Source organism: Sparus aurata, chromosome 22 (assembly GCF_900880675.1).
Source record: "Sparus aurata chromosome 22, fSpaAur1.1, whole genome shotgun sequence".
Taxonomy (NCBI): Eukaryota; Metazoa; Chordata; class Actinopteri; order Spariformes; family Sparidae; genus Sparus; species Sparus aurata.
The window spans coordinates 30,266,532-30,286,201 of record NC_044208.1 but is presented as its reverse complement, the minus strand read 5'-3'; the positions used below and the strand labels follow the sequence as shown (position 1 = coordinate 30,286,201).

Sequence of the window (19,670 nt, the reverse complement as noted above, 5' to 3'; positions counted from 1 at the left end):
AGCCAACACACACACACACACACACACACACACACACAGGAAGCCTGAAAGTGAAAGTTTTCAGTCAGACTTTATTTTCAGAGGACGGATCAGAGGAGAACAGCTGCAGTCTGAGGCAGGGTGAGTGTTAACAACACATTGTGATTATTTACTGTGACTTTACTTACTGTGAGTCAGTTTTCTCCCTGTGGACTGTGGAGGAAAGAAATGTTGGAGTGAAGTCAACAGTTTGATTCCTTTGTGGACACAAAGTCCTGATTGGCTGATTAATACTCTTTAAACCTCCAGTAACCCAAGAAAACAAGCACAGGTGTGAAGAAACCTGAGCAGGTGGACTTCTGGCTGCTTTTTTTATACTGTATAATGTGTGTGTGAAGGAGAGAGAGAGAGTGTGTTACTCCCTGCTCTCTCCGTCTTGTGTGACTCTTGAACAAACTTGTTTCCTGATTCTTGTTAATGTTTAACTTCTCAGACTGACTTCAGAGCAGAAGATGAGTGTTTGTGTGAAGGAGGAGGAGGACAGAGCAGAGTCTCCAGTATCCAGCTGTCTGTCTATGAACAGTGACCGGTCCAAAGATCCTCCTCTAAACTTCAGTAATGAACCTGGACCATCAGACTGTGGACACTGGTACTGCAGACAGTGCATCACATCATACTGGGACCAGTCTGCTTCACCAGGACACTCCTCCTGTCCCCAGTGTGGAGAACGATCCAGAACAAGAGCTGGACTGCAGACAGCCAGTCTGAGCAGCACTGTACAAAGTAAGACTATATATCTGTCTGCTGATGTCTTCATGTCTGAACACACTACTTGTTGTTTTAATACATTTGTTATGTCACACATTAACCAATCAGAAAGCAGTTTGTTCTCTGTATGCATAGATGGAGATGGAGAAGTGTCAGACAGCAGCTTGAGACAAAACAGCACTTTAAACAACAGTCCACATTAGCTTTCCTGCTAACATCTCCTCCTCCTCTAACTTACAAACACACACCTCGTCCTGCAGATCCACTTGTTGAACAAGAGACCAAACAAACATCCAGTGAGGAAAAGTGCTGCTAACATCTATTTTCAGGCTACAGCAGAAGCTAATTAGCTGCTCAGTTTCAGCACATTAAACAGCTTTGAAATGTAGCCTGCTTCATTACAATACGTTAATTTAGCTGATGTTTGTATCCAAAGTGACTGAAAATAACTGATGGAACCATGTGGATACAAAATGAGCAGATCAAATGTATCAATTATGTTAAAATGGTTCAAGTACTACAATTAGAAGCAATAAGAGATCCAGAGAGAGATTGTTTTTATGAACCAAGATGCTGAACAGGAGAGTTTTCAGTCTGTGATGATGATGCCAGGAATCAGTTCACCTTCCTTCTTTTGCATGAAACTGGCACACACCTGACCCCAACGCCTGTCCCTGCTGGTAGTCAGCCCCCAGGGTGGCGTCTCCATGTAGTCAAAGACCAGCCACCAGATATTCACCAGCAACCTCCACTCCCAGGTTTAGCTCCAGAAAGGTGCCCTGATTTCTCTTTCCTGGTTCAGGTGCTGCAGCACCTTTGTGGCTGATTCATAGAGGTTCTTTGAATCCCTCTCAGTCTGGCCCCTCCTCTGGGGCTCATTAGCTTTGTGAGACCCTGCCAGGGGCTAATGCCCCCGACAAAAGAGCTCCGAGGATCACAGGGACACACAAACCTCTCCACCACGTTCAGGTGGAGAGAAAGGAAAAGGAAACAACAAACATATTCTTATACTGATGGTTTTTAATTTGTAATGAAAAGACCATTGACTGCTGATTGTCAAATTGTATTTTTGTCTCCCACTTTTTTCTCTTCTTTCAGTGAATGTTGGTCTGCAGGAGGTTTTCCATGAACATAAGATCAGTCTGAGGAGGAGATGTGAACGTGTGACTGAAGGAAGTGATGAAACAGGAAGTGATGAAACAGGAAGTGGAACCCTCTTTAACAGGATCTACACTGAGCTCTACATCACAGAGGGACAGAGTGAAGAGGTTAATACCCAACATGAGGTGAGGCAGCTTGAGACAGCTTCCAAGATGAAGACCTTCAGTGAAACTCCAATCAGGTGCTGCGACATCTTTAAAGCCTCACCTGACCAACAGAGACGCATCAGAGTCGTTCTGACCAACGGCGTCGCTGGAGTTGGAAAAACCTTCTCGGTGCTGAAGTTCACTCTGGACTGGGCAGAGGGCTCCGAAAACCAAGATGTCAGTCTGCTGGTTCTGCTGTCGTTCAGGGAGCTGAACCTGATCAGAGATGAGCAGTACAGTCTTCTCAGGCTGCTCCATGTTTTCCATCCAACATTACAGAAGGTGACAGCAGAGAAGCTCGCTGTCTGTAAACTTCTCTTCATCTTTGATGGCCTGGATGAAAGCAGACTTTCACTGGATTTCAACAACCATGAGGTCGTGTCTGATGTCACACAGAAGTCATCAGTCAGCGTGCTGCTGACAAACCTCATCCAGGGGAAGCTGCTTCCCTCGGCTCTCATCTGGATAACTTCCCAACCTGCAGCAGCCAATCAGATCCCTCCTTCATGTGTCGACAGGGTAACAGAAATGCGAGGCTTCACTGACGTCCAGAAGGAGGAGTACTTCAGGAGGAGGTTCAGTGATGAAGATCTGTCCAGCAGAATCATCTCACACATCAAGACCTCCAGGAGCCTCGACATCATGTGTCTGATCCCAGTCTTCTGCTGGATCACTGCTACAGTTCTGGACCACATGTTGACTACAGACCAGAGAGGAGAGCTGCCCAAGACCCTGACTGACATGTACTCACACTTCCTGCTGGTTCAGACAAAGAGAAAGAAGCAGAAGTACGATGAGGGACGTGAGACGAGTCCTCAGGAGCTAACGGAGGCTGACAGGGAAGTTCTTCTGAAGCTGGGGAGGCTGGCGTTTGAACATCTGGAGACAGGAAACATCATGTTCTACCAAGAAGACCTGAAGCGCTGTGGTCTTAATGTCACAGAGGTCTCGGTGTGCTCAGGAGTTTGTACAGAGATCTTCAGAAGAGAGAGTGTGATCTTCCAGAAAACAGTCTACTGCTTTCTTCATCTGAGTGTTCAGGAGTTTCTGGCTGCAGTCTACATGTTCCACTGTCACACCAACAGGAACACAGAGGTGATGAAGGACTTCCTGGGAGGACATGAGGAGAATGATGAAGACAAAGATGAGGATGATGTTGATTCATCCCTGGATGAGTTCTTGAGGAGCGCCATGCAGAAATCCCTTGAAAGTGAAACTGGTCACCTGGACCTGTTTGTTCGCTTCCTTCATGGCCTCTCTCTGCAGTCCAACCAGAGACTCTTGGCAGGCCTGCTGGGTCCGACAGACAACAGTCCAGAAATCATCCAGAGAGCCATCAACAACCTGAAGGAGATGAACAGAGATGATATCTCTCCTGACAGAAGCATCAACATCTTCCACTGTCTGATTGAGATGAACGACCACTCAGTCCATCAGGAGATCCAAGAGTTCCTGAAGTCAGTGAACAAATCAGAGAAGGAACTCTCTGTGATCCACTGCTCAGCTCTGGCCTACATGCTGCAGATGTCAGAGGAGGTTCTGAATGAGTTGGACACACAGAAATACAAGACATCAGAACAGGGAGGACAGAGACTGATTCCAGCTGTGAGGAACTGTAGAAAGGCTCGGTAAGTCCAGATGTGATTAACATGTAATATCCTGGTAAAACTGAAGCCTTCAGTATTACAAGCAAACACTTTACACACATGCATTATAGAAAACCTCAACACGATACATGTTTTCCTGAACAAGTATGAAACCTGCTTATTGGATCAATTCTCATCACCAAGCTCAGAGATTAAATGACATGTAGTCGTCTACTTTTCAAAACATTTACTTCAGCCAGGTGAACTCCACCTGAGACTAATTATTACCCATCAAATGATAATAACTCAATCTTTAGTACTAATTATACTATTGATGCAGTAGAAGATGTTGAATTAATTTAATGGGAGCTGAAAAGCAGACGGAGTGACAGAATAAAATGCGTCAAAGAACAAAATGCACACAAACACATAACTGAGGTAAACACATACAAGTGCAGTCACAACCTACAGTGAATTTACATAAAGCTTCATGAATATAAATCGACTCAAATCTGACACGTTTACATTACAGTCACCTGGACACTTTTGTCCTGAACATCAAGGTGCACTTCATGTTGCTCAAGGGCACTCGGGGAGGTTCGTTTTTTTGATTGATTTTCTCGATATAAGACTTTTAAAAGCAGTTACAAAGTGCTGTACACACATTAAACAGCAAAACAATGAAAGATTCTCAAGAAAAAGCAAGTTTTACCCCGACAGTTACAAATATAAATATAAAGACGACAGAATGAATAAAACAAACCAAAATCAAACCTGAAGATACAAACATCCACATCAGGGTTAAAAGCAGCTTTATTCAAGTGTGTTTTGGGGGCTGATGTAAAATGGGGCCCTGATTCAGCCCCTCTGATCTCCTCAGGCAGGGAAAGTCTGGGGCCTCGTGGACAGAAGGAGCTCAAGTTTCAAACTACAAACCTTGTGATCAATGACTGACCAGCTCAGGCTGACCAGCTGACCACCTGAGCTTTGTGATGCAACATGTATGAATCTGTCACAATAAAGTGTCACATTTTATTGTTTTAATGTTCTGTTATCTGTCAACACAGATTTATTAACTGTGAACTCTCAGAGAGTCACTGTGAAGTTGTGGCCTCAGCTCTGAAGTCCAACCCCCATCTGACAGAGCTGGACCTGAGTCAGAACAACCTGAAGGATTCAGGAGTGAAGCCTCTCTGTGCTGGACTGGAGAGTCCAAACTGTCGACTGGAGACTCTGAGGTCAGTTCATGTGTTTCTGTGTAGATCTCTAAAATTTTAATCCACAACAGAAGTTTTAAGTTTCCTTCAGTTCACTTGTTGTCTGGGTTTGTCTGACCTTAAATCACAACAAATCAGTGTAAAGTTTGACTGTCTGAACAGTTTGACTCCTAATTATATATTTATGAGTCAAACTTTCACTCAGCAGCCATCCTGGCAACGTCAACAAGGCTCCACCTGACAGACCTGAACAACGTGAGTGAAAGCCCATCGGAATATCATGAAGGAACTTAAACTATTATCAAAGTATAACTGTATGATTGGCTGCTGTGTGGATCAACACTCACTGCAGAGCCTACTGCCTCGACGAGAGGCGGAGAAGTGGCTAACTGAGCTAGCTAGCTAACAGCAGCTGCTGTTTACAGCTAACAACTAGCGCAACCGGACAATAAATGGGTCCAAAGATGCTACCAGAGGTCGACGACATAAAAAAGTCGCTCGACTTCTTATCTGAAGAAGTTTCCGCTGTCAGGCTGCAGCAGAAGGGGATCTTGACGCTGGTGGAGGTGAAAGCCCTTCGCATCCAGAATGAGGAGAAGGATAGGAAAATCGCCTTCCTTGAGAACAGAGTTGCCGACCTGGAGCAATACACCAGGATGAATGACATCATCATCAATGGACTCGATATAAAATCCCGTTCATATGCTCGTGCGGTGGCCATCACCAATGGGGAAGAGTCCGGGAACCTGGATGTTAGCTCAACAACAACAGGTGGCCGCATTTTTGCAGACCAGAAGCATAGAGCTGGACTGTAAGGCATCGAGGCTTGCCACACTCTGTCCAGAAGAAATACCAAAGAAAAACCAACTGTCATCATGAGGTTTGTAAACAGAAAGCTCAAGAGTGCACTGCTGGAACAGGGGAGGAAACTAAAAGGGACAAACGTATTCATCAAGGAGCATCTGACCAAACACAACGCAGACATCGCCAAACAAGCACGCTACCTGAAGAAACAGAAAAAAATTCAACATACCTGGACTTCATACTGCAAAATATTCATTAAACTAAATGGAACGCCAGAAGAGGCAAAAGTACTGATGGTTAAAAGCATAGGCGAGGCTAGCCCATTTTTAGGGGTGCTCCAGCATCCTCTTCTCACGCTACTTCACCTCTGCACCTGCACCGCTCCACAGCCCAACTGCCATCCAGCGCGACACACACAAAGAGTGAGAATCCGTTTAGTTGTAGTGTTGTAAATCAACTAATTCATTCAAAGCCACCAAGGAGCCTGCAATCGCTGCAGAAGGTTATCTCATGTGTCAGTGTATCCCCATATGCATTCTGCAGCTGGATTTTCAGTGTTGCCGCAAAAAAAAACACATAAAAAAGACATGATTTTTGTAGGTGTAATATCAAGGAGGGCGAATGGCGAATTTAAGTTGCACACAGTGAAAGCACTACACCCTAAGTTATCTTGAAATCGATTATTATTGACATTACTGCTATTTGTATCATTTCTACAAGTCAGCGTTTAAGTTGACGTTTCGTTGAAATTCTCGTCATCCTATTCAAAGGCTGCAACAAGCGATTCATTGAACTGGGGTGAAGATGGTTTCAGGTTGGATATTCGGCGGATATTCACTTGGGTCCAGCTGAGATTTTACTGAGGTTCACCCAGTGTGAGCAGCAGGAGGACGGTTAGCTCACCTTCATCAGCCTCGTGCTGAATCACTGGAGATTGATTTAGGGACCGTCATTAAATTACTTAGCATAAATATATTAACACAAAATAATTGCAGTTTTTTCGATATCTTCCATGTCATGTGACCCAGCTACTCCAAATCAGCAGCACATTGTGTTAGTAAACTGGAGAAATGAGACACAGCACTTTTTATTGTATTTTAGTGCTTCCTCTATTTTATATGAATATTAATATGCAGAAATGATGATTTTTTTTCTCAATAGCTTCCATGTCAAATGTTCTCTAATGTTTAAGAGGTTTACATATTTTCTTTTTTTTTTACTTGCTTTTTTAAATTTTGCATAATATGACAAACATACACATACATTACGAACACACTTTAGGAGACGCCATTACAGTTTCAGTTCTAAGCTATAATCATGCCCTCACAAAAAAAATAGGTGACTAAAGTTCTGACATTGTCTGTATTACTGGTAACCATCTATGATTAGTCAAGTCAAGTTCCCATCAATGACATTATCAGGGACTATACCCAATATGTACAATGCTAAATCCAGAGTAAAGTCAATACCCAAAAACATGTTTTATTTCCTTTTGAATATTCTTCCAAAAGTCTAAAATCTTTGGGCAATCCCAAAATATATGAGTAAAGTCCCCCACCAATCCACAACCCCTCCAACACATCTCTGAAGTATTACTGTACCTTGAGGTGATACATGGAGTGATAAAATACCTCATTTTGATCTTCTAATCAAACTCCCTCCATGTTGGACTATTAGTTACCCTATGTCCTGCTTTGAATGTTTCTTCCCATTGTTCATCCGTTATTATTGACTGCTTGACATCCAAATTGTTGTTGTTAGATGCCCCTTTCTTTGTCTCTCCCTCTGTATATGCCATTGATAATTCTTCTAGTTTTGATGGGGTTTTATTCTCCCACTCCTTATGTGTTTTAAGGTAATGTCTTAGCTGTAAAAACTTGTAAAAATCATGGTCTGGTAAATTAAATTCTTGTTCTAACTGTTGGAATGACTTCAAAGTTTGTCCGTTGAACATTTGTGCAATATATTTTAACCCCTGATGTATCCATCTATTATATCCTGCATCCATCATGGTTGGCAAAAAAATCAGGGTTTGTTGAAATTCTGGTAACTCTACATATGGAGTTTGACAATTTTAATTTCTTACGTACCATTGACCATACTGTCATTGTCCCCCTGATCCAAAGATTGCCCACCTTCAACCTCTTTAGTGTTACTTCACTCAAAATTGGAAGTGACTCTATAGGTATATTTTTGCGTTTATTTTTTTAGTTTTGTTCCATTCCCACCCACAATGTATCTACATCTCTTGTAATCCACATAATTATAGCCCTGAGTTGAGCAGCCCAGTAGTAGTTTTTTAAGTTAGGTAAATTCAATCCTCCCTTCTCTTTTGGGCAAAGAAGTGTCCTATACTTAATTCTAGCCTTCTTTTTTGTCCAAACAAATTTGGATATAATCTTGTCCAACATTTTAAAGATAGAATTAGAGACTCCAAAAGGCAATGTCTGGAACAAAAACAACAACCTCGGTAATACATTCATTCTTACAGTTTCTATCCTCCCCATCAAAGTCAGAGGTAAGATCTCCCAGCTGGTCAAATCCTTTTAAATTTCCGTTATCAATTTCCCATAGTTTGCTTTAAATAGCTGTGATGTGACAGAAGTAATATTGATACCCAGATATCTGAACCCTGTATTAGTCCATTTGAACTTGAATTTGCCTTCTAAATCTGATGGACATTGACCTGAGATCATCATAGCTACTGATTTAGTCTCATTGGTCAGATATCCTGATATCTCCCCATATTCATTCAGGTTATTCACAAGGGCTATTAACGAGGTAGAAGGTTCACTTACATAAGTTAATATATCATCTGCAAATAATGATATATTGTGTTCTACCCCTCCTTCATCCCTTATTCCCTTTATATCTTTATTTTGTCTTATCGACTCAGCCAGTGGTTCAATACTTGCAGCAAATAACAAAGGGCTCAGAAAGTCTCCTTGTGTGACTCCTCTTTTAAGTGAAAAAAAATTCTGAGCAATACCTATTGATTCTAATCCGTCATTTAGGGTTTTTGTATATCATTTGTACCCATCTATGAAGTTTGTATGAAACCCGAAACTTGCCAATGTTTGGTAAAGGAAGCTCCAATTTACCCGGTCAAATTCTTTTTGTGCATCTAAGCTGAGCAACATGGAAGGCTGGGATTTGTTTTTGAAACATGAGATAAGATTTAATGTCCTCCTGATATTGTTAGCACCTTGTCTACCAGGAATAAATCCTGTCTGATCTGGTTTGATTAGTTTAGTTTTATGTCTCTGCATTCTCCGTGCCATTATAGTTGTTAATATTTTCAAATCATTGCAGAGCAAGCTGACAGGTCTATATCCCTCGCATGAAGCTGGGTCTTTGCCCTCCTTATGTAAGACCAAAATGATGGCTTCTGACCAAGTCCTTGGCAAGTCACCTGATGCCAGAGCGTAATTAAAGACTCTATATAGTATTGGTGTGATCTCCCCTGCAAAAACTTTATAAAATTCTCCCGGAGACCCATCTGCACCAAGGGGTTTATTGTTTTTAAGATTTTTTTATAGTATGTGATATTCCCTGTACTGTAATCAGCTGTATCATTTCAGATGCTTCTTCTGCCGATAGTGATTTTAGTGGATAATTTTTTAAGAAATGCTTGAGTTTTCTTTTCTGTGGAGATTAGCTCAGTGTCATTATATAAGTCTTTATAATATTCTGCAAAGGCTTCCACTTTCTTTGTTGGCTTCACCACAAGTTGTTTGGAAGTGGGATATTTTACTTTTAGAATGATCCTATTTGTTTTAGCCTTTCTCAGTTGAAACGCTAGTAGACAACTTGCTCTATTCCCATCTCATAATACCTTTGATTTGTAAAGCGTAGAGCTCCTTCTGCCTTGTATGTTAGTACTTTGTCTAATCGGCGTCTGTTTCTTTCAGTTCTTGGAGTATGGAGTTACAGTGGGTACGGAAGTATTCAGACCCCTTTAAATTTTTCACTCTTTCATTGCAGCCATTTGCTAAAATAAAAAAAGTTCATTTTATTTCTCATCAATATACACTCAGCACCCCATCTTGACAGAAAAAAACAGAAATGTAGAAATTTGTGCAAATTGATTAAAAAAGAAAAAGCCATGAGTCTTCTTGGGAATGATGCAACAAGTTTTTGACACCTGGATTTGGGGATCCTCTGCCATTCTTCCTTGCAGATCCTCTCCAGTTCTGTCAGGTTGGATGGGGGAACGTTGGGGGACAGCCATTTTCAGGTCTCTCCAGAGATGCTCAATTGGGTTTAGGTCAGGGCTCTGACTGGGCCAGTCAAGAATGGTCACAGAGTTGTTCCGAAGCCACTCCTTTGTTATTTTAGCTGTGTGCTTAGGGTCATTGTCTTGTTGGAAGGTGAACCTTCGGCCCAGTCTGAGGTCCTGAGCACTCTGGAAGAGGTTTTCTTCCAGGATATCTCTGTACTTGGCGCATTCATCTTTCCTTCAATTGCAACCAGTCGTCCTGTCCCTGCAGCTGAAAAACACCCCCATAGCATGATGCTGCCACCACCATGTTTCACTGTTGGGATTGTATTGGGCAGGTGATGAGCAGTGCCTGGTTTTCTACACACATACCGCTTAGAATTAACGCCAAAAAGTTCTTGGTCTCATCAGACCAGAAAATCTTATTTCTCATAGTCTGGGAGTCCTTCATGTGTTTTTTGGCAAACTCTATGCGGGCTTTCATATGTCTTGCACTGAGGAGTGGCTTCCGTCAGGCCACTCTGCCATAAAGCCCCGACTGGTGGAGGGCTGCAGTGATAGTCCCTACTGCATCTCTGGAGCTCAGCCACAGTGATCTTTGGGTTCTTCTTTACCTCTCTCACCAAGGCTCTTCTCCCACGATTTCTCAGTTTGGCTGGACGACCAGGTCTAGGAAGAGTTCTGGTCGTCTCAAACTTCTTCCATTTAAGGATTATGGAGGCCACTGTGCTCTTAGGAACCTTGAGTGCTGCAGAAATTATTTTGTAACCATGGCCAGATCTGTGCCTTGCCACAATTCTGTCTCTGAGCTCCTGGGGCAGTTCCTTCGACCTCATGATTCTCATTTGCTCTGACATGCACTGTGAGCTGTAAGGTCTTATATAGACAGGTGTGTGCCTTTCCTAATCAAGTCCAATCAGTTTAATTAATCACAGCTGGACTCCAATGAAGGAGCAGAACCCTCTCAAGGAGGATCAGAAGAAATGGACAGCATGTGAATTAAATATAAGTATCACAGCAAAGGGTCTGAATACTTATGACCATGTGATATTTCCGTTTTTCTTTTTTAATAAATTTGCAAAAAATTCTTCATTTCTGTTTTTTTCTGTCAAGATGGGGTGCTGAGTGTACATTAATGAGAAATAAAATAAACTTTTTTGATTTAAGCAAATGGCTGCAATGAAACAAAGGGTGAAAAATTTAAAGGGGCCTGAATACTTTCCGTACCCACTGTATTTCGTGTCCTTTTATGTTCCAATTCTAGTTCTCTGATTTTGCTCTCTAGCGCCCTCTGCTGTTTTAGATGATCCTTTCTTATCCTAGAGGTTATTTCTATGATTTTCCCCCTTATCACTGCTTTCCCCCCATCCCAGAGAGTCGCCAGTGATACCTCGCCATTATCACTTATTTCCAAATATTCCTTTAGATGTTCCTTATTTCCTTTGCTACCTTCTCCTCTGATTGGATGACACATTTAATCTCCAATATTTAAGATTCCTTATCTATTGTTACAGTTAGAGTAATGGGAGCGTGGTCACTTATAGTTATTGTCTCTATTCCACATTCCACAACTTTGTGTATATGTTGCTGTGATACACAAAAAAATTTGAAAAATCTATCCTAGAATAGCTACCGTGTGGGTTTGAATAAAATGTAAAATCCTTCTCTCTAGGATTATTGTTTCTCCATGGATCAATAAGACCTAACTCTTTATAACACCATTCAATACTCTGGATTTTCTTGAAGTCAGCCCTTGTTCTGGTGGTAGCCTGTCTAATTTGCCATTCTTTACCGTGTTAAAGTCCCCCCCATCAGTACCATCCCCTTTGCGTTACTTGAAATAACATTGGCTATTATTTTAAAGATTGTTTCATTTTCCTCATTCGGGGCATATATGTTGAGTACTGATATAGCCATATCTGATCTGGAGCCAATAACCATTACATCCATCCATCCATCCATTTTCATCCGCTTATCCGGGGCCGGGTCGCGGGGGCAGCTGCCTGAGCAGGGACACCCAGACTTCCCTCTCCCCGGACACTGCCTCCAGCTCTTCCGGGAGGACCCCAAGGCGTTCCCAGGCCAGCTGGGCGACATAGTCACACCAGCGTGTCCTGGGTCTTCCTCTGGGTCTCCTCCCGGAGGGACATGCCAGGAACACCTCCCGAGGGAGGCGTCCCGGGGGCATCCGAAACAGATGCCCGAGCCACCTCAGCTGGCTCCTCTCGATGTGGAGGAGCAGCGGCTCTACTCTGAGCTCCTCCCGGGTGACAGAGCTCTTCACCCTATCTCTAAGGGAGCGCCCTGCCACCCTGCGGAGGATCTTATTCTTTCGGTCATGACCCAAAGTTCATGGCCATAGGTGAGGGTCGGAACGTAGATTGACTGGTAAATCGAGAGCTTCGCCTTTCGGCTCAGCTCTCGCTTCACCACGACGGACCGATACAAAGACCGCATTACTGCGGCCGCTGCACCGATCCGTCTGTCAATCTGACGCTCCATCCTTCCCTCACTCGTGAACAAGACCCCAAGATACTTAAACTCCTCCACTTGAGGCAGGAACTCTCCTCCCACCTGGAGGGAGCAGGCCACCTTTTTCCGGTCGAGAACCATGGCCTCGGATTTGGAGGTGCTGATTCTCATCCCAGCCGCTTCGCACTCGGCTGCAAACCGCCCCAGGACATGCTGGAGGTCCTGGCTCGAAGGAGCCAACAAGACCACATCATCCGCGAAAAGCAGAGATGAGATCCATTGGCTCCCGAACCAGATCCCCTCCGGCCCGTGGCTGCGCCTAGAAATTCTGTCCATAAAAGTAATGAACAGAACCGGTGACAAAGGGCAGCCCTGCCGGAGTCCAACATGTACTGGGAACAGGTCTGACTTACTGCCGGCAATGCGAACCAAGCTCCTGCTCCGGCAGTACAGGGACCGTACGGCCCTTAACAGAGGGCCCCCGACCCCGTACTCCCGGAGCACCCCCCACAGTATGCCACGAGGGACACGGTCGAATGCCTTCTCCAAGTCCACAAAACACATGTGGACTGGTTGGGCAAACTCCCATGAACCCGCCGGATGGTTTGCCAGAATTTCTTCGAGGCCGACCGGTAGTCCTCCTCCATGGCCTCCCCGAACTCTTCCCAGACCCGAGTTTTTGCTTCCGAGACTGCCCGTGCTGCCGCACGCTTGGCCTGCCCGTACCCGTCAGCTGCCTCAGGAGTCCCCCGGGCCAGCCAGGCCCGGTAGGACTCCTTCTTCAGCTTGACAGCATCCCTTACTTCCGGGGTCCACCACCGGGTTCGGGGATTGCCGCCGCGACAGGCACCGGAGACCTTACGGCCACAGCTCCGGACAGCCGCGTCAACAATGGAGGTGGAGAACATGGTCCATTCGGACTCAATGTCCCCAGCCTCCCTCGGGATCTGGTCAAAGCTCTCCCGGAGGTGGGAGTTAAAGATCTCCCTGGCAGAGGGTTCTGCCAGACGTTCCCAGCAGACCCTCACGATACGTTTGGGTCTGCCAGGTCTGTCCAGCTTCCTCCCCCGCCAGCGGATCCAACTCACCACCAGGTGGTGATCAGTTGACAGCTCAGCCCCTCTCTTCACCCGAGTGTCCAAGACATACGGCCGGAGGTCAGATGACACGACCACAAAGTCGATCATTGATCTCCGGCCTAGGGTGTCCTGGTGCCACGTGCACATATGGACACCCTTATGCTTGAACATGGTGTTTGTTATGGACAAACTGTGACTAGCACAGAAGTCCAGTAACAAAACACCACTCGGGTTCAGATCGGGGAGGCCGTTCCTCCCAATCACACCCCTCCAGGTAACACTGTCATCGCCCACGTGGGCGTTGAAGTCCCCCAGGAGAACGACGGAGTCCCCGGTTGGAGCACTCTCCAGTACCCCTCCCAGGGACTCCAAGAAGGCCGGGTACTCTGCACCGCTGTTCGGCCCATAAGCCGAGACAACGGTGAGAGTCCTATCCCCGACCCGAAGGCGCAGGGAAACGACCCTCTCGCTCACCGGGGAGAACTCCAACACATGGCGGCTGAGCTGGGGGGCTATAAGCAAGCCCACACAGGCTCGCCGCCTCTCGCCGCGGGCAACTCCAGAGTAGAAGAGAGTCCAGTCTCTCTCAAGGAGTTGGGTTCCAGAGCCCAGGCTGTGCGTGGAGGTGAGCCCGACTATTTCTAGCCGGTACCGCTCAACCTCCCGCACCAGCTCAGGCTCTTTCCCCCCCAGTGAGGTGACATTCCATGTCCCCATGGCTAGAGTCACCATCCGGGGATTGGGCCGCCGGGGCCCCCGCCCACGACCGCCACCCATATCCCTCTGCACCGGCCCCTTCTGAACCCTCCCGCGAGTGGTGAGCCCACGGGAGGGCGGGCCCACGTTGCTCGTTTGGGCTGCGCCCGGCCGGGTCCCGTGGGCAGAGACCCAGCCACCAGGCGCTCGCCTGCGAGCCCCAACCCCAGGCCTGGCTCCAGGGTGGGGCCCCGGTGACGCCGATCCGGGCGACGTGCACGTCCTTGGTCTTGTTATAACCATTACATATCTTCCCATATTATCGTTTATCACTGACTCGACTGAAAATGGCAGGGACTTATGAATTAATATGGCTACGCCCCTTTTCTTGCCATATGAAGCATGAAACACTTGATTTACCCATTCCCTTTTTAGTTTTTTATATTCATCCTCCACCAAATGCGTCTCTTGTAGTAGAGCAATTGAACATTTTAAATTCTTTAGTTGGCTCAATATCTTCCTCTCTTAATAGGATGATTTAAACCGTGGACATTATAAGACACAAGTTTCAGCTGATCCATATCAGTCTTAGTTTAAGACAGCCATCAACTCCCCACTGCTCATAAAACAAAACAATTGTGCACAAAATTACACAGTGAAAAAAATCAATGTTAAGCATCTCCTTCAGAACTATTTTACAATAACAAAAACAATTATAGCTGCTGCGCAGCGATGGGTCGGGTCCGGGCTATATTTGGCAAATTTAGGCAATTCTGAGCAACAAACAGGAGAATAGGAAGACAAGATAGTTGACAACAATGTTCATTTTGGACCACTTGAGGCTTGAACTCACAACTTCTGAAACTAAAGACTGTCATCTATCGCTCGGAGCTAATTGACAAGTGGCAACACAACAGTGGCTTCACAAATTGAGTAAGCCATTCACTGTTGTGCAGGCAGATTTGAAACCACTGTAAAAAATTCAGTTATCAAGACAAAAATCTCAAAATACACATATTGTAGCATGGAGATGTTGGTAATTTGTTTTAGAAAATGATTTATTAGCTCCATAAGTGAATAACTGATGTTTAAAAATGCTGCTTGCATTGATTGCAATTATTCACATGAGAGCAGAATTCAAAATGTTCTCAAAAATTCAGTTTTCTGATTTTTGTCAAACATCACCTACCATGACTCTAAAAAATGTTAAATTTTTTCATGAACATTGAAGATTTATTTATCAATTTGCAGGTATATGCTTACAGTAGTGTTCACAGTGATGGACTTCACCATTTTTAATAGGTTTTTAAATGTACAAAAGTTTCTTTAGTACTGGGGCTACAGTTTGATGAAAGTGTGAAGTTCTAGCAGGTTGATTTGTTATGAATTTTCAATGTTTTGAACTTTAGATGCTTTCTGTAGCGCTACCATCAGGACAATTGGCTTGGGTTTACAGTTGAGGTAAGCTGGCATGAGACTGGACCTTTGTGCAAAATTTGGTTAGCTTTCACACATGGTCCAGTCCAAGCTATTTCGTTTTTACTTAATTTAGAGGCTTGCTGTGATGCCACCATCAGGACAATTGTTTTGTGTTTCATGTTGAGGACATCTGACATTTTGATCTGTCATCAACATCATCATCATCCTTGCTGGGTCTCAAACCCACAACCCATGACACCAAGAACCAGCTCCTAGCTCACTGAGCTAATTGGCTGGAAGTGAGAGCTGCTGTGTAGCGTCATTTGTCCACTCAGGGAGTCACTGTCTGGGCAGCTGTTGTCAAGGCAGATTTTAAAAAATGGTCAAAATGTCAGAAATTCTGTTACCTGAACAAAAATCTGATAATACATGAATTGCATCTTGACAGCATGGAAATGTTGGTGATTTGTTTTTAAGTGTTTTGCTTCATAAGAGAAAATCTGATGTTTAAAAATGCCACTCTTACATTGACTCCAGTTGTTCCCATGAGAGCAGAATTCAAAATGTTCTCAAAATTCAATTTTTGAAATAAAATTCTGATATTTGCCAAACTTCAACAACCATGACTCCAAAATATTCTCAATTTTTTTCAGGAAGATTGAAAATGTATTTAGCAAGAATCTGATAGTATATGTTTACAGTACTGTTTACAGTCAAACATTTTGATGCACTGTTGGCTTAATTGTTGATAGATCAAAAATCTGAGAAACAAGTTTTGTGGAGGACAGTCTGAAGATGCTCTCTAGCAAGTTTGGTGACAATTGAGCAAGAATTGTGGGAGGAGATAGATTTTATAAGTTTTACAGGTTTTGAAAAAACTGAGTGATGGACTTCATAATTTGTAAAGAGTTTAACTGGACTAAAGTTTCAGCAGTATTGGGGCTACAGTTTGGTGAAAGTTTCAAAACTGTAGCATGTACTGTTGATTTTGTAGGTATTTTTTAGTTTTTAAAATTTAAACGCATATGTGCGTATGTGCAATGATTGCTCGCAGGGGAGCATCACTTTCTTTCGGTTTGGCGATTAATGAGCGGTGCGCTCTTTCAATTCGGATGTCCATGTCCTCTGGGATCTGCAGTGTTGAGTGAATCTGAGTCTGTTACGAACCTTATCATGTTGTTTTTCTCAGAGCCCTCCGGAATGCCATGTATCCGTATGTTATTGCGTCTCGATCTTGATTCCAAGTCCTACCATTTTGCAGCCAACTTTCCCTGCTGAGGAAGGAGGAAGGCTGCCATTTTTTCTAGCCGCGTCGTCTTGGCCTCCGTGTCTCCCAACCTCTCTTCCACATGTTCCACCTGTTGCTCTAGCGAGATCGTTCTTTCCACAAGTTCCTTCATATTAGTCTTTAGCCTAGCCAAGGCCTTTTTGTTGTTATTAGCCGCTTCTGTGTGCTCTTGTCTCAGCCTACGTAGTTCCGCCAATATTACCGAGTCCTGTTCACCTGCGGCCTGCATCTTGCTCGGTGTAGTGCCCGCTGTGGTGACGGTGCCTCCAGTATTCATTTGTTCTTTTTTGTTAAGCCTCCCTTTTTTTCCATCTCTCACCATTTACTTTCTTTATCAAATGTTAATGAGTTAAGTTAGATTTCTGCCCTGAAAGTAGTCTTAAAGTGCTATTTTTAATTGGTCATTTCAAGAGTTCGTTTTCCTGCTGCCTCCTACCGCATGGCGCCACATGGAGGGGCGTGCCCCCGGACCCCCCTAGTGTTTGAAGGCTACCAACACAGAGCACCGCTGCAACAAAACAAGTCGCGAAAAACTGCGATAAATTTCCCATAAGGAATAAACGGGACGAGGTCAAAAAAGTTGCAAATCTGCTGCGTTTTTCAAACATCTCCTGCTCTGGCATATGTTCACCTAGAAACACCATTCAAACTTTAAAATGTAGACACAAGTCCTGTGTATTTAAGTTGTATTTGAACTTTTTTCCTACGATGTGTAGTTTTTGAACTGTGATCCGTTGCTACGGGCCCTTGCCAACTGTCACCTAGCAACCGAGATCAGCTGGGCCAACAGAGGGAGTGAACAGGATTTTCGAAACACACACACATACACAGACAGACACACAGACGCACACAACCACAGACACAGAACCACAGACACACAACCACAGACAGACAGACACACACATAGACACACAACCACAGACACACAGACAGACACTCACACACACACAGACGCACACACACAGACACACAACCACAGACACTAGGAACACAAACACACACAGACACACATAAACACACAACCACAGACAGACACACACAGACAGACAGACACACTCACAGACAGAGACACAGACACAGACACAGACACACAAAATGTGTGTTTAAAAGCACTTTTCTACACAAATTTAAGCTCTCTCTCTCTGTCTCACTGTCTCTGTCTGTGACTCAAGCACTCTCCAACACAAGTTTAAGCTCTCTCTCCCTCTCTCTCTGTCTCTCTCTCTCTCTCTCTGTCTGTCTCTGTAGCCTCTCTCTATTTTTCCATAATACAACTTTTGGCACTTAATTTCTACCTCACATTTGAGCGCATCCAGAAAAATTATACATTAAAACGTGCGTCTCAGTCACACGTTTGATGTGCTTCTACTCTTTTTCATAGACATGAATGAGACCAGGTGAAAAGATCCAAAAAAAGATTTCAAAGGTCGACATCTTTGGCATACGTTGACCGAGATACACCATTCAAACTTTAAAATATAGATACAAGTCCAAATTATCAACGTGGGATTCAACTTTTGCTGGAGCTTTCATAGTTTTTTCATCACGGGGCAAAGCGCACAGCCCACTCTCATGATTTCCCGGCGGGGAGTTGTCTAGTGTTTACTTTGTTTTTTTAATTTCTTTCTTTATGACTGTCCATTAGTGTATCATCATTTGTTTTTTTACATATCCAAAATAAACTATCTGAATGATTTCAAGCAGGAACATTGTCTTTTAAACTTACATTTATTCATTACATTCATTTATTCTTTATTCAGATTGGAGGAGTGCAGTTTGTCAAAGATCAGCTGTGCTTCTCTGGCCTCAGCTCTGAAGTCCAACTCCTCCCATCTGAGAGAGCTGGAGCTGAGTGACAACTACCTGCAGGATTCAGGAGTGAAGCTTCTCTGTGCTGGACTGGAGAGTCCAAACTGTCGACTGGAGTCTCTGGGGTCAGTTCATGTGTTTCTGTGTCGATCGAGAAGAAGTTTTAAGTTTCCTTCAGTTCACTTGTTGTCTGGGTTTGTCTGAGCTCAAATCACAACAACTCAGTTCAAAGTTTGACAGTCTGAACAGTTTGACTCCTAATTATATATTTATACCACACACACACACACACACACACAGGTGACACTACATTATTGTATATTATTGCCTGACATACATCACACACAGAAAGTGTTAAAAGGAGTTTGGATGATGTTTAAGTCATGTTGGACTAAAGACACACCTCCTTTCATGTGTTTATGTGCGGTTAATTGGATAATAGTGTCTTTTTATTTCAGGATTATTACATACCTTGTTAATGTGTTCTAACTGTAGTTCAGTGTACTTAAAATGAGTCACATGACAACTATGTCCCAATAAATTAACTTCAAATTATAATCAGTAGGCGATTTGAGGAGGGATGAGGGGGGATGCCGTCCCCCTTGTTAGCAGAATTACCAAAAAGCATCCCCCTTGTTAACCTGCCATCACTCTCCATCCGTAGGAGCAGATAGAGTTACAAATCACAAGTGGCTGCAATCAGCTCCAGCACACTGTGGAGTCAAGTCGGGCACGGCTGCTTTGTGTTCTGGCTGCCTGGTTTATTTTTCACGAAAGCTGCAACAAGCTGCACAGAGCAGATGGCGCTAACAGGATGTCAGAGACACAGGAACGGCATAGAGCATCCTGCCAATTTTCAAAATAAAACACCCTGTAAAGACTCCCAATTGTATAAAAACGAAAAAAATGACCAGATCAGCAAAGTCGGGCAGGCAAAAGACTTCTGAGACTTTTCCACTGGGGTTCTCTTTATACATTCATGGTATGATGCCATGTGGAGGGCCGAATAAAACCTGTAGCAGACACA

General features: G+C 44.0%; 1 protein-coding gene and 1 long non-coding RNA gene across 3 annotated transcripts in view; one reads left to right on the top strand and one right to left on the bottom strand.

Moving 5' to 3' along the window:
* LOC115574125 (uncharacterized) overlaps positions 1-1,898 on the top strand; it is a 46,034-nt gene extending 44,136 nt beyond the window's left edge. Inside the window, exons 1-3 of one of the 2 annotated variants that reach the window (XR_003982418.1) lie at positions 106-120; positions 473-762; positions 1,846-1,898. This is a non-coding gene — a long non-coding RNA (uncharacterized LOC115574125). Of the gene's footprint in view, positions 1-105; positions 121-472; positions 763-1,845 lie in introns of those variants that run through there. The other variant, XR_003982419.1, reaches the window with a different exon arrangement.
* The window catches only part of LOC115574089 (NACHT, LRR and PYD domains-containing protein 14-like), a 915,401-nt gene that overhangs the window by 95,572 nt on the left and 800,159 nt on the right, over positions 1-19,670 (bottom strand). The gene's annotated exons all lie outside the window — the stretch shown is intronic.